At 41.1% G+C, this 13,957-nt stretch overlaps 1 long non-coding RNA gene across 1 annotated transcript in view; it reads left to right on the plus strand.

Moving 5' to 3' along the window:
- The first annotated feature begins 334 nt into the window (after window positions 1–334).
- LOC135362618 (uncharacterized) overlaps window positions 335–13,957 on the plus strand; it is a 114,663-nt gene continuing 101,040 nt past the window's right edge. The window contains exon 1 of the long non-coding RNA XR_010407507.1: window positions 335–564. This is a non-coding gene — a long non-coding RNA (uncharacterized LOC135362618). The remainder of the gene's footprint in view (window positions 565–13,957) is intronic.

A 13,957-nucleotide genomic window follows, 5' to 3' on the forward strand; every position in this document is an offset into this window, starting at 1 on the left:
TTCGGGTGTTTCTAGAACACCCGGGAAAGGAATCTGAGACGGGGCGGAGGGGAAGAGGGGAAGGGGAATTAGGAAATGGCGAGGATAATTACTTCCTAAACCAAGACCGGGGGGCACTCGAGCCTCGGCCGCACCGGGGTCGCGAGGCGGGGCGAGAGGCCGGCGGGGGACAAGCCAGAAAGTCGGCGGATGGGAGGCCGGCGGCGGCGCAGCAGCGGGCGGCGGGGCGGGCGGCGCGCGGCAGGGGAGATAAAAGCGGGAGGCGGAGCCGCCGGGGCGGGCGGGGGCGCGGCGGCCGCGGCGCGAACGGAGCGCGAGCGGGAGCGGGCTCGGAGTCGAGGCGGCGCCGCAGCCTGCCGGGCGGACGGGCGAGGGCGAGCGCCCGGCTCCGCGCTGCCCCTGCTCCCCGCGCGCTGCCCCTGCTCCCCGCGCGCCGCGCCCGCTCCTGCGCACCCGACGGCCCGCGGCGGGGAGGAGTCCACCGAGTTTGCCCCGGAGCGCGGGGAAGTTTCCCGCGAAGCTCCGCTCCCGGAAAAGGGGGACCAGCCGGCGGCCGCTGGCGAGGTGAGCGCACCGGTTTGGGGCCGGGGATGGGGTAGGGCGTGGGGGCCGGCATTGCGGGGAGCGCTGAGCAGCCGCGGTAGAGGGGGCTGCGGGGGCGGGGAAGTGCATCCTCACCTTTTCAGGTGCTTCGCCTCTGTCGACTGAGGGAGGCATCTTTCCTTTCCTCTTGACCCCGTCTTTCTCTGCTTCCCCATCCTCCCCCCATATTTGAACCCACTTCCGTTCACTTTACTGGACCTGCTCGGAGGGGCGGCGTGGCCGGGAGCTGGAGGGGACAGGGCGCGGGAGGGGCGCGGGAGGAGGACGCGCGCCTGAACTTAACTACCTGTGCTGGGTTCCCGGGCCCGGCGGGGCGCCCGGGACTCCAGGATTCCGGTGCATCCCCGACTTGGCGCAAGCGGGGGTTGGCAGGAGGACACCACAAGGCACAGCATTGAGTTTCGGATGCCGGTTTATCCGGTCCTCCGGCATGTTTGGCAGGAAGATGAGCATCTCTGCAGCGGTGCCTCTTTTGCATCGGCCTCAAACTCCGGAACCTTGCTAAAGCTCCGGCGAAGGCTGCGGACAATGTGGGAGGGAAGTTGGGAGACTCGGAACCCGGGTGCATCAGGCGCCAGCAAAGGGGTTGGGAGGCGTGATGTGGGGAGGAAGATTGAAGTGGGTTGGGGAGAGTAGGAACGGCGCGATTGTTTGGTTGCTGCTCTTACTTGCGCACGCTTACCTGCTCCCCCTTCTGCCCCGTTTGAACATCCTATCAGCATATTTCTGTTAGAGGGCGAAAAGGTGTTCTGTTTGATGCCTGTCGGAGTTATTTCCAACTAAGTTCACAGGTGCGCAGCCTGAGCCGCTGCTCCTCCTTGCTCCCCTCCCTGCGGTCCACCCCCACCTTCCCTCCCACAGGCAAACTGTTCCTGAATCGTTCCCAGGGTTATGAAAGGGATGACAAGTAAATAATACAGTTTGTGTTTGTGTGACTTTTCCCGCATTATGTTATCAGAACCAAATCAAAACACTGGAGATGTTTAATAAGACTCCCCTGCAGCAGTTTTTACAGTAATTAAGAGTATTATTTACAGTGTTTATTTTTCAGCGCTTTAACTCCAAACATTGCATCAGTCTTTCTCTATGCAGCTCTATCTGTACTGTCACTTTGTCACTGGGTTTAAAGGACAAGGGCTTCTTTTGGACTCACATGCACACACCAAAATACAGTGTGACAATATTCAATATTTATCTGTCTTCTTGATTCAGTGGTCTGGCACCTGCCAATTCCAGTACATAATTGTAACACCATATGCCTGTCTACCAAACTGAGGATAAGGAGAATGTTACTGTTTTTCATGTGCAGGACTACCCTGGACTACCAGATTTTATTATTGCTTAAGGGGTTTTTAAGAGCTTCAGTCAAAGTGAATCAAATGTACAGAACAAAATTACAATTCTACCCAGTGCATTCCAAAGGAATACAATTCCTGGACACATAACTAGTTGACTAGTTATTGAAGAAAAATTAAAATCCTCTCATCACACAGAAAACATTTTGATTGAATATAGTCCATAAGAAATAGCACACATCGAATGCCCTGAGAAAGCAAAAAGAATCTTCCTCGTGCCTCATTTGAGTTTTATCTCCTTTATTACAGTAGCATCCTCCAGAAAATGAGCACCTTGCAGATAGATTGGTATGTACTAAGCACCATATTTTTTTAATACAGAGGCTTGGTGACAGTCCAAAAACATAAATGTTTTAAATCATTACCAACCATCTGTTCTCTCCCACTCAAAGCGCAGTCTTTTATTTTCACAGGTATCAAAACATACATCATTTCATACATTTCCATGAATATCCCAATAGCTGCAGTGATATCTGAAGTTGACCCAAGTTTGGCAACTGTTATGTTTGGCTTCTTACACTATAAGTTCCTCTCCTTTTATTTTCAATGAAAGAAGAAATCAAAAAAAGTTTTAAAGCCTTTGGCCAGAGCTGGTGTGTATACTCCAGTGAAATCTGATTGCTTTTTTTTTTTTTTTCCCCTCCACCTTTTTGTTACCAAACAGAAGCTGAGAATTAGTACAGCTGCAGACTCCTCCTGATGACATTCTTTCCCTTTCTTCCTGGTCACAAGGGTAGAATTTGGTGCTCTGAAGCAGTGTATTAAACAGCCTCGTGACTCCAGAAAATTAGTGTGGTTCCAGAAGGATATAACCTCTTCCCAGGAAGAATTTACAAAATGGGAGGCTAACTTAATATTCCAAACCCCAGATGAAGTAGACTGAAGACATACACTTTGTTTCCCATACAGATGTTGGCTGTCGATATTACATAGGATATGAATAACATGTCTAGGTAATATTCTTTATATTTGTGTTTGTGAACTTGGATGAGTCTGTATATAATCAGCAGATAGATTCACACCCTTCATTTTGTTTATGTCATCATTAGAGCAATACTTGGGGTTTTGAGTCTCCCCCTCCTTCCCCAATCCCAGATAGCTTTCACATTTAGGGATGTTTGCTGTAGCTACAACTGCAATGTTAGGACGTTTTTCTCACTCAAAATTAAGTTGCATAATAAATATATTGTTCCTTCAGTGCAGCGAGAACACTGGGAAATTCTTTTTACTCAAATCCAGGTGTAATGTTTCAAAACACTCCTATTTTTGAGGAAAAAGATATTGGCAATCTAGCCCACACTTTGCAAATAATTGATATGTACTAGGAGAATATCAAGAACCAAGGAAAGGTGAGGTTTCTGCCTTCTGACCTGGTGCACTGCTCTGTACTGCTTTTGCTTTGAAAGCCTAAGATTCTCCTTACTTACTACCAGGATAGCACTGCAGGGAATGAGCCCAAACTATAGACAATTTTGAAAGTTAAGTTGCCTTGAAAAATATGGTCTAATTTAAACCTTTGGAAATACATAAGGATGTGTTAGATCTTATTTTTCTATATACTAAAAATGAATTATTGAGAGGAAATAGTTTCACTATGTATAGTAAGCACTCTGAATTATTCATGTTAATGAGAAGAATAGAGGCAAAGATAATCCAAAATCATGGTTATTTAAAAAGTCATTTGTTTTTGTCTTTGGAACATAGTGCATGTTTGGTTTATAAAAGATTTTCATTGTTGTTGGGGGCAAGTTGCCTTTCTAATTATTTTGTTTTGTTTAGGTTAATTTTTAAATGAGCTTATATACCTCACACACCAAAACCGATTTATAGGGAGGTGATACAGATGGGCAACCTGCCCAGAAACGAGCTGGGTGATAGAAATAAGCAAAGCTGGTATGGGAACTTTGCAGTGGAATATATGTCATTCACAGAAACATAATCAAGACTTGATTGTATACCTACTTAATGAATATGTTTTAAGAATTATATATGTTCCTGGAAAAAATAAAAGTCCTACAATCAAAATTTGAGAAATTCAATCCCACTTCACATGCAAGAGAGGTGATTAATATGTTGGGGTTTTTTTGTTTTTTTGTTTTTTTAAAGATTTTATTTATTTATTTGAGACAGAGAGAATGAGAGACAGAGAGCATGAGAGGGAGGAGGGTCAGAGGGAGAAGCAGACTCCCCGCCGAGCAGGGAGCCCGATGCGGGACTCGATCCAGGGACTCCAGGATCATGACCTGAGCCGAAGGCAGTCGCTTAACCAACTGAGCCACCCAGGCGCCCTATGTTGTTTTTTTTTTTAATGATAGTGGACTACTTCTGAAAACCAAACAGGAATATTCTGATTGATAAATCTTACTAAGCCGAATCTGTAAGCATGAGGTTTTACTAAAGCATACACATGTGTATGTGTTAAGGTGATAATCCTCAACCTTCCATAGGTACTTTCTAAAGAAGAAACAGCAAGATGCCACCAGAATAAGGGGTCTGGTCCATTTGATCTCTGTACTTATGCTCCAAATCAAAGTACATTGCACTGAAGAGAAGCTCTCAAGTATCTATTGTTACCGTGGACCTGGTTAGAGAAAATAGTTGAAGTTCAGCAAGACTGGCAATTTAACAGATTTCCATTGTGTTTTTCAAAAGCTCTAGGGCAAAATTGGTTGTGGATGAAATAGTTACTTGAACAAGAAGTTGATTCACACCATAGTGCTGGCCGTTAAACACCTCGTTTGTAGTCACTGTTCAGTTGTATATAGATTTTGTTGAATTGTTAGTTCTGTGGACTATTAGAAAACCTCTGTGGGGAAGGTTAGAGCTGCTAAAAATATATGATTGGAAAAGCAGGTAAGATCACTTTTATTTCAGGAATTCAAAGCAAAAAGTAAAACTGTAACTTTTACAGCAGTGAGCAGAAAGGTAATAAAGTAGATGTCCCCTTCAGAGGGGTGACTATGTTCTCATAATAAATGTGCTCACTACTGCAAATAGAGAGGTACTTCTTTTTTGAGGAAACAGTTTTTTAAAATTTTTCATAGGACATGGCATTTGGCATTTTTTTAAAGACTCAAGTCCTTAGACTATTTTAAAAGAAATATTGTGGTTGGAAATATAATTGAGGCCCACGGGATATATTTTATACACACTTGTTAAAGAAATCAGTTTCTTCTGATCAGTGCCTAAATCTAAGAATCAAAATTATGCATTTTGTTATAGAGATGGAAAGGACCTTTAAAGTAATTTATTCCAATGCCCTCATTACAGTTAAGGAAATGGGGACCCACAGTGATCACTGTGAGCCGCTAAAGGTCACACCAGTAGTTAGTGGCAGAGCAGAAACTAGAAACCTGATCTCCTGACTCATTCAGCTCCCCTAGAGGAAGCTGGGTGCTTAGGCAGGGGAGTTAACTCTTTCTGGCCATCACGGTATCAACGCCCCACGATAATCCTGAAATGAAATGGTACAGGGGTAGATGCAGAAGGCTTGTGACTTTTCTGTCTTCTCTCATCCACTGGGTGGTCACCATGGACCAAACCGTGGTTCTCAACCCTCTTAGTCTCTCTCTTTTTTTAAACAGCAAATATTTTGTGTTTCCCCCTTCATATCCTGAAATGTAATTCATCAATAATTTAGTTACCGAATCTATCTGTAATGAAACGGAGCAGTAAAATAAAAGCTAATTTGTAATTAATAACTATACTGATATCTGGGGATGACTTCCCTGGAGCACATATCCTAGAAGCAGAAGCTTGCTTGAATATATAATGAATAAAACATCAGAAAACGTTCTCTACAAGAAGTACAGGAAAATGAAAGAACAGGGTAGACTAAAAGTATGTTAGGATAATTACCAACCAGACCTATTTGTATGAGATAAAGAAGAATAACGATAAATGGGAATCGTTCCAGGGAAAATATGCCAAGTCAAATTTTAGACTGTCAGAGTGGAGAAAACGTGGAAGTGTGATATTTTGCAAATGAGAGAGTAAATACTATTAATATACTTCCACCAAAATTCCAAACCTATTTTATGTAACATTTTCATGCTGTTCCTAGTGTGAACTCTATTTCAAAGGGTTCTGCAGGTTACCCACCATATCATCAATAATACCAGATAAAATACTTCTAAAATGAAAATTATTGGTTTAGCGCTGGTATTGCCTCTAGTATTGTAGTCGATCAGTTCTAGAGTTAGGAGACAGACTACATGGAATGATTATTCACCACGGTGACCTTAATTGTCAGTCTCAGGGTTTCAATGGAAATTCTTATGAAATGCTTAATTGCAATTATGTACCAGATGCTATAGGTTGATGTCAACTCTAAGTTTAGTTCATCGGGACATTGCATGTTGTATGGGGCATTTGGGGAAATTCTTCATTAAATAGGACTACTCTTCCACACTAAAAGCCAACCACACTCCCCTGTCCCAATACCTAACAAACCAGAGTGTAGCCAGCCCCTCCCAAAATATTCTCTAGGGGCAGTGTGACCCTGAGGAGAGTCATAGGACTAGATAAATAAGATTTTTATGATGGTCTAGATTATTCTTCATGCCCTTACTCATCTATCCTTATTTTTTTGAGTAGGACTGTCCTTCTTGTCCACTGGTCTCCTGCCTTCAGGGGACTAGGATTACAGACTCTCTGACCATCAAACTCAAGCTCATGTTCTGATCTTTTTCTGTCACTGGCACCTTTATAAAAGTTTACTTCTTGGGCTCCTGGGTGGCTCAGATGGTTAAGCGTCTGCCTTCAGCTCAGGTCATGATCCCAGAGTCCTGGGATCGAGCCCCATATCGGGCTCCTGGCGCGGTGGGGAGCCTGCTTCTCCCTCTCTCTCTGCCTCTCTCTCTGCTCATGCTTTCTCTCTCTCTCTCTCTGTATCTCTGTGTCTCACATGAATAAATAAAATCTTTATTTTTTTTAAAGATTTTATTTATTTATTTGAGACAGAACACATGAGAGGGGATAGGGGCAGAGGACAAAGCAGACTCCCTGCCGAGCAGGGAGCCTGATGCGGGACTCGATCCAGGGACTCCAGGATCATGACCTGAGCAGAAGGCAGTCGCTTAACCAACTGAGCCACCCAGGAGCCCTAAAATCTTTAAAAAAAAAAAAAAGTTTACTTCTTCTGGTCCTCATTTCTCTTAGAAATCCCTCTTTACTGGGTGACTATGAGTGTTGACAAACTAATATGCAAGCTGGCTAGTATTTTAGTTCTCCCAGGACTTAACCTTGTTTAGATGCATGTCTCCAAAAAGCACTGAAGGGGGCGCCTGGGTGGCTCAGTCATTAAGCATCTGCTTTCGGCTCAGGTCATGATCCCAGGGTCCTGGGATCGAGCCCAGCATGGGGCTCCCTGCTCAGCGGGAAACCTGCTTCTCCCTCTCCCACTCCTCCTCCTTGTGTTCCCTCTCTCGCTGTCTCTCTGTCAGATAAATAAATAAAATCTTTAAAAAAACAAACAAACAAACAAAAAGCACTGAAGGCTTTCATAGAGACAGAGACAATACATACACTCACACATATGTGTGTGTGTATATGCATGTATATGTATATATGCGTATGTTATATGCATGTACATCCATGTTCACATGTAATTTCAGGCACTGAAAAAACAGGAAAGGAGGTATCATTTGAGATTGTATTTTGAATGTCCTTGAAGCATGTTTATGCAAACAAAGAACTGCACTGGTTCAATATTGGAAGTTGCACCATAAAATAGTACTGTGAAGTATGTTCACAAAAGAGGCCAAAAGGTGTCACCAATGCAATAAAGTGTTGTAGTAGAATTTTTTTGGTATTGCTTAAAATAAATGCATCCTGTGCTAGCATATAGGAGTTGGGCCGGGAGGGAAGGTATAGACAACTGTGATGAGTGTCTTAGTAGTCTGGGTACTGTTGACACACTAGAAGCGCTCCAACATCTCTTCTCTTTGCAAAATAGAGAGTATTTGCAGAGAGATGAGAGGGTTTTGAGGATTACCTGTATATGCAACACACGGGAGAGCATGGGACCCTAGTAACAAGGAGGGAATTGAGAGGGAAACTCAAAAATTTTCACTTCTGCTGTTTGGACTAGCAGACCATAGCATAAGATCTGCTCTTGAAAATTAAGAGTTATGTGAGATGTCATTTCAGTATTAGCTACAGCAAGTATCTTGAACTTACCAAATTGTAAGTAATAATTGGTTTTTTTTTCCTTAGATTACTTTCCACTCCGGGTCCATTTTAGATGTCTTTTATAACATTGTATATCTTAGTCTTTTTAAAGAAGGAGACTTTTTAATGTAAACTCTTAACAGTTAAGATGAAAGTCGCGGGGTGTGTTGGGGACGGGGAGAGAGACTAACCAATTGTTTTGAGATAACCACAAAACTCTCTACATAGGAGGGCATGGTTTACCCAATTATGAGAGATGGCTTTTCCTACAAAGGGGATGAAGCAATTGTACAGAACACAATTTGATCTATGATTGTTTTGGTATATATTGTTCATTCTTACTGGAAGCTTCTCGGTCAATTGAATGGCCCAGCGCTCAACCTCAGACTGACCCCTAACTTTATTTGGTCTACTTTTGTTACAATTTCTAATAAGAGTGTAGTGATGCAGTGGGAATTGAGAGAAGATGAAATTGAGGGTGGTGGATTGTGGAGGTGATAAGGAAAATAAGGAATTTCTTTCATTTGAGAGCACAAAGATCTGTGTAGGCAGTGAAATTTTATTGGAAATCTGCCTTTTCTTGTTATGCTTTTTACTCTTGTATGGAATAAGGCAAAGATTGTGAAAGCAAAGCCTTCTTCCCTCCTTGGCTGTTAACTCCACCATACAACAGAAAAACCTTTTTTTTTTTTTTTTTGCCAGAATAAACAGATAATGACTTCTTCCAGTTACTAGCCTCATTGTGCCCCTTTTTACTTCAATACTACCCTAAACTGAAATCTAACACACTAAAGAATGTAGTTAAGAAAAGGAAAAATACACCCAGTCAGTGTAGTGAAAGAAATTTCAGAAGCGTCTAGAAATAAGACAATTTTGTCAATTCAAAAGAAGAATGTAATATTTGCTTTTCCATTACTTTCAGAAGCAAGAAGCTCAAGGCTCACTTAGTTTTGTAGTCATTTTTATTGTTTTCTTTTTTATCACAGAAGGAGTTCGAGCTGTGACCTATTGTTACAGGTTACTTGAAGCAAATATAGTATGTGAAGATTTACATAAAACAATGTCATTGATTACTTTAAAAAAGAAATTCCAAAATTGAAATGCAGACATGATTTTTTAGAAGCATATCTCTAAATAAATTTGATTTTCCCACAGCCTTCTTTGAACAGATTAGAGTGAGGGTAATTTATTCTCCCCCCCCAAAATCAGTTTTCTCAATGTATTAAAAAATGCTTATGTGTGCATGGCATTATTGGACTAAAAGCAGTGACCATTAACATTATTTGACTTTCTAATATTTGCACTCTAATTTTCAGTTAGGAACTTTTACCATTAGAGAATGAGACTCCATTACTGTGACAGGGTTGGCAGTCAGCTGGATGCACTGGGATGGTCTTACTGGTTATCTGTGGCCAGAACTCACGTTGTACTGGGGCACCTGGGTGGCTCAGTTGGTTAAGCGACTGCCTTCGGCTCAGATCATGATCCTGGAGTCCCTGGATCGAGTCCCACATCGGGCTCCCTGCTCGGCAGGGAGTCTGCTTCTCCCTCTGACCCTCCCCACTCTCATGTGCTCTCTCTCTCTCATTCTCTCTCTGTCAAATAAATAAATAAAATCTTAAAAAAAAAAAAAGAACTCACGTTGTACTGATTGTTAAGTATTTTAGGTATTAATCCTGTACTTACATTATCACTTTTGTGACTTGCTAAAAAAATCTAGCAAAGTCATGTTTTCAGATTTTGCAGTTCAGGGAATTATAACAGCATTTTGAATGGAAATGGATTTACAAATTACTGAACTCCCAAGTAGGAGAGATTGTTTATCTAGTACCTTGGAACTTCGGTTCACCTTGAATTTTCCCAACATACATACACTGAGTACTATCCAATTAGAATTTCTTGAAATTATTGGCATATATTTTATATAGAGCACTCTATAAAACATATTTATAGCTAAAGAAGTCCCTCTAAGTTCCCCACTTAAAGATCCAGCTATGTATTTGGCATTTGTTCTCTGTCTTAATGAAACATGTCAAAGTCAAACTTGTGATCTCTGCACATCTCACCCAAACCTCCAGTATTCCTCAGCTCCAGATAAAATCTGGATTTTATCCTTGACATTCCCTCTCCTTCACCCCATATCAGAACCTTCACTGAGTCATTGATTGGGTGAAGTTTTTTATAAATCGTACACCTAAAACTAATATAATGCTGTATGTCAATTACACTTCAGTAATACATTTTTTTAAGTGTATTACAAATCTGCTTTGGGCCATCACGCAAGTCTAAGCTTTCACCCTCTGCTGTGTAGAAAACCTCAGGGGCTTCATCACTGGTCTCCTGGCATCCGATATTGCTTTCCTACTCTTCCATGCACCAGTGCAAATGTAATTATCACTACTTTAACTACACACATCACTTCCATGGGTTACCATTGCTTGGTAGAGCCCAAAGCTGTGCATCTGATTTTTTTGAAACCCAGCAATATTGGGCTCCTCCAGTCTCATCTCTTGGATGTTCCCACTCTTTCCCTCTGCTTCAGCTGGCTGGCTTTCTTCTAGTAGCTCTGACTCGCCATGCTCCCTGCCATCCCCACACCCATGAATACACATACCCAAACACTGCCTAGTTAACTCTTAGTGCCTCAAATACTAACCCAAATGTCATTTCCTAAAATGAGCCATTTCTTCCCCATAGACTGAGCCAAATTTCCTTGTAATACATATACGCATATATGTTTGTATGCATAAATGTATCCATATTTATGTATTCATATCCCTCATCCCAGAGAGTTGCAAATTCACATTTATTTGCATAATTATTTAATCAACCACTAAGGTAGAGATCTGTCTAGTTTTGATGGTCTTTATATTCCTAGAAAATATTGCAGTGCCCTCTCATAGTGGGAGTGTAATAAGTATTTATTAAATAGATGTTGACTGATCATCGGTATCTTTAACCCCGCATGTGCACATGCATACATATATACTCCACACAAACATCCAGTCACACCCACACTCACATTCTAGTGAAAATACATAAATAAACACTTGCAGCTTTGAAGGCCCACTTTTTTCTTTCTTTGTGATCGCCCCAAATATCACACTCCTTTTTCTTCAATTTCTGTCCCTATCAGTGATTCATTGAGAGGTGACTTGTGCAGTGTTACATTTGCTTAGAAAGTACGGCTGGTCTATTGAATTTCTTACCGTCCCCCCCAAAAAAAGTTCAAGCATTCCTTTACATTATTTCCTCTGACATGTGAAATCTCTTGAAAATTACAGGAATTTTAAAAGGCTTCACTCTATAAGAGTTTTATGCTGTGCTGTTTGTGGATATTTTGGCATTAGACAGTGATCTAAGACTGTACCATTTTAGAGAAAAGAAAAAGAAAATCTTTTCGAGGTTACCTGTCCATATGGCCCCTGTGTGGAGATACATGAGATGAAGGAGAACAAAAATTAAAATAAGAGTAAATATATGAAAATGAAAGGGTAACATAAAAGCCTAGGTTATAAATTAAAAGTTCATATTTTTAAGCATTGCACAGAGGCTTCAAACTATGACTAAAATAGTGAAGGAAGAGACCTTCCATACTTGAAACTTGGCACTTACTGCGTTTAGATAGTTTTAATATTTGTGCCTAAATTCCAGTTGCTGTATTAAAATTGAGTTGAGTTAGTTTCCTTTTTATTTAAAGCCTTCTTGCTTTGACTAGTTTAGGGGAAAATCTGTTAAGCCTCGAACCCTTTGTGCCAGAAAATAAGGAATTGTTCAACACTGATGGAGACACATCAGAAGGACTTAAGAGCCAGATTTAAGGGACTCCCACTTCAAGGCCCAGGTTGGGATCATTTGAACATAAAAAGTAATAATGTCTGTAATGGATTAGAGCACATTGAATATGAAAAGAATCATAAGTGTGTAGTGTGTGTATAGTGTGCAGATGGTGATGGGTAGAAGGAAAAGCTCTGTTTTGCTAAAGAATACAAGCTAATAAGTTAAAAAATGATGGAATTACAAAGTCACCTTTTTGCAACACTATTACAAGAGTAATCAAAGGATACTCCAGCACTAGGTGAATGGTTTTTGGGGTTATGATATTCATGCTATCTCTAAATGGCATCTCACAGATTGCTTATTAACTACAAAGAGGGGAAGATGCCTTTCCAGGAAGAAACCTGGCAGATACCAGCTTCACCAAGTAATCACGCTTGACATCACCACGAGTGGGACAAATTGACATCATGTACCTCTTGATATGGTACACACATGAAGTAGGACATGTAATCACCTGTGAAGTTATAATGCCAAAAATATTTCACCTGCATCTAATCATAAGGAAGCAATCTGACAACTCCAAACTGGTGGACATTCTTCAGTATAATCAACCTGGACACTTCAAAAAGGTCAGTCCTGGAAAGCTGTTCAGGATTAAAGGAGACTGGGAGACATGACAGCTAACTGCAAGGCATCCTTCTTGATTAGATTCTGAATGGGAGGAAGCGATAAAGGCTAATACTGGGACAATTGGAGGAATGTGAATTTGGGCTGTAGATCATAGAATAATATAACATCCATGGTACATTTCCTAAGTGTGATAAGCATACTGGAGTCGTGTAGGAGAATGTCTTTTGGGGGGAAAGATATATTTTAGAAGTAGTTACAGGTGAAATCTCATGATCTCTGCAGCTTCCTTTGAAGTGGTTGAACCAAATTATTGTTTTAAAAGTGCTGGAAAGAGAGAGAACCAAATGTGGCAGATGTTAACAATTGTTTAATTTAAGTAATGATTGTATGGTAGTCATTATATTACTGCTACTTTTCTATAGGTTAGATGTTTTTCAAAATAAAAATTGGGTAAAATATTCTGTGATTTTAAGCCAACTATGCAACAGATGAGATCATTATCGTATTGTAGGGAAGTGAGCTAGCATGTCTGAAAGTTGTTTAGGCCATTTGTAAAGTGTCCTCTCCAAAATATCCCGATATCTTCATTCAGCATTCCACAATATTCTGTAAGTTATATTTAAACACTTAAGGAGAGCTATCCTTAAAAGAATATCCTTATGGTGTTTGCCTGTTGAACAATTATACTACGGATGGTTTCCACTATAAGATGCACAACATAACAGACTGCAGTATGCAGTGTAGAATAGATCTGACCAGGGCCCCAGTAGAATTAGGGTCCATTGCGATTCTGAACTGTACATTTTCTGCAAGGTGGGCAGGCACCGTTAGTGCTTATGTATTAGACTTAGGTACCTGACTTGCAGTACCATACATTTACAACTATCAAATAATAAAGCTCTCTGTTTAATCAGTAAAGTGAGGGCTGATTCTATATGAAGCACAGAGTAAAAGAGGTTAAATTAAAAATACGTACAAAATTTGTAAATTATCTCTTCAGAAAAAAATCGACTTTAAAATAACTATTTAAAATATTTCTTCTACTATTAAAGTGTATGATATAATATTTGTACTCAGGTCCCTGTAGGAATACTTGGCATGGTCCTAAGATAACATTTAGGGCTGCTTAGGAGATGGACCTTTCACATAACCAGACCAAGGGGTGTGGTGCTTCTTGATATACAATAATAATAATAATAAAAGAACTAGAACTTCTTATATCTTAAGAAGCAATAAACCAAAGATACAAATATTAAGAGTTCTTTCCCCTTGGGGCATCTGGGTGGCTCAGTCGGTTAAGCATCTGCCTTCGGCTCAGGTCATGATCCCAGGGTCCTGAGATCAAGCCCCATGTCGGGCTCTGCACTCAGCACAGAGTCTGCTTGTCCTTCTCTCTCTGCTCCTACCCCTGCCCTCAC

Source organism: Mirounga angustirostris, unplaced genomic scaffold (genome assembly GCF_029215605.1).
Source record: "Mirounga angustirostris isolate CCGP_5_RB_7025 unplaced genomic scaffold, mMirAng1.0.hap1 SCAF_14, whole genome shotgun sequence".
Taxonomy (NCBI): domain Eukaryota; kingdom Metazoa; phylum Chordata; class Mammalia; order Carnivora; family Phocidae; genus Mirounga; species Mirounga angustirostris.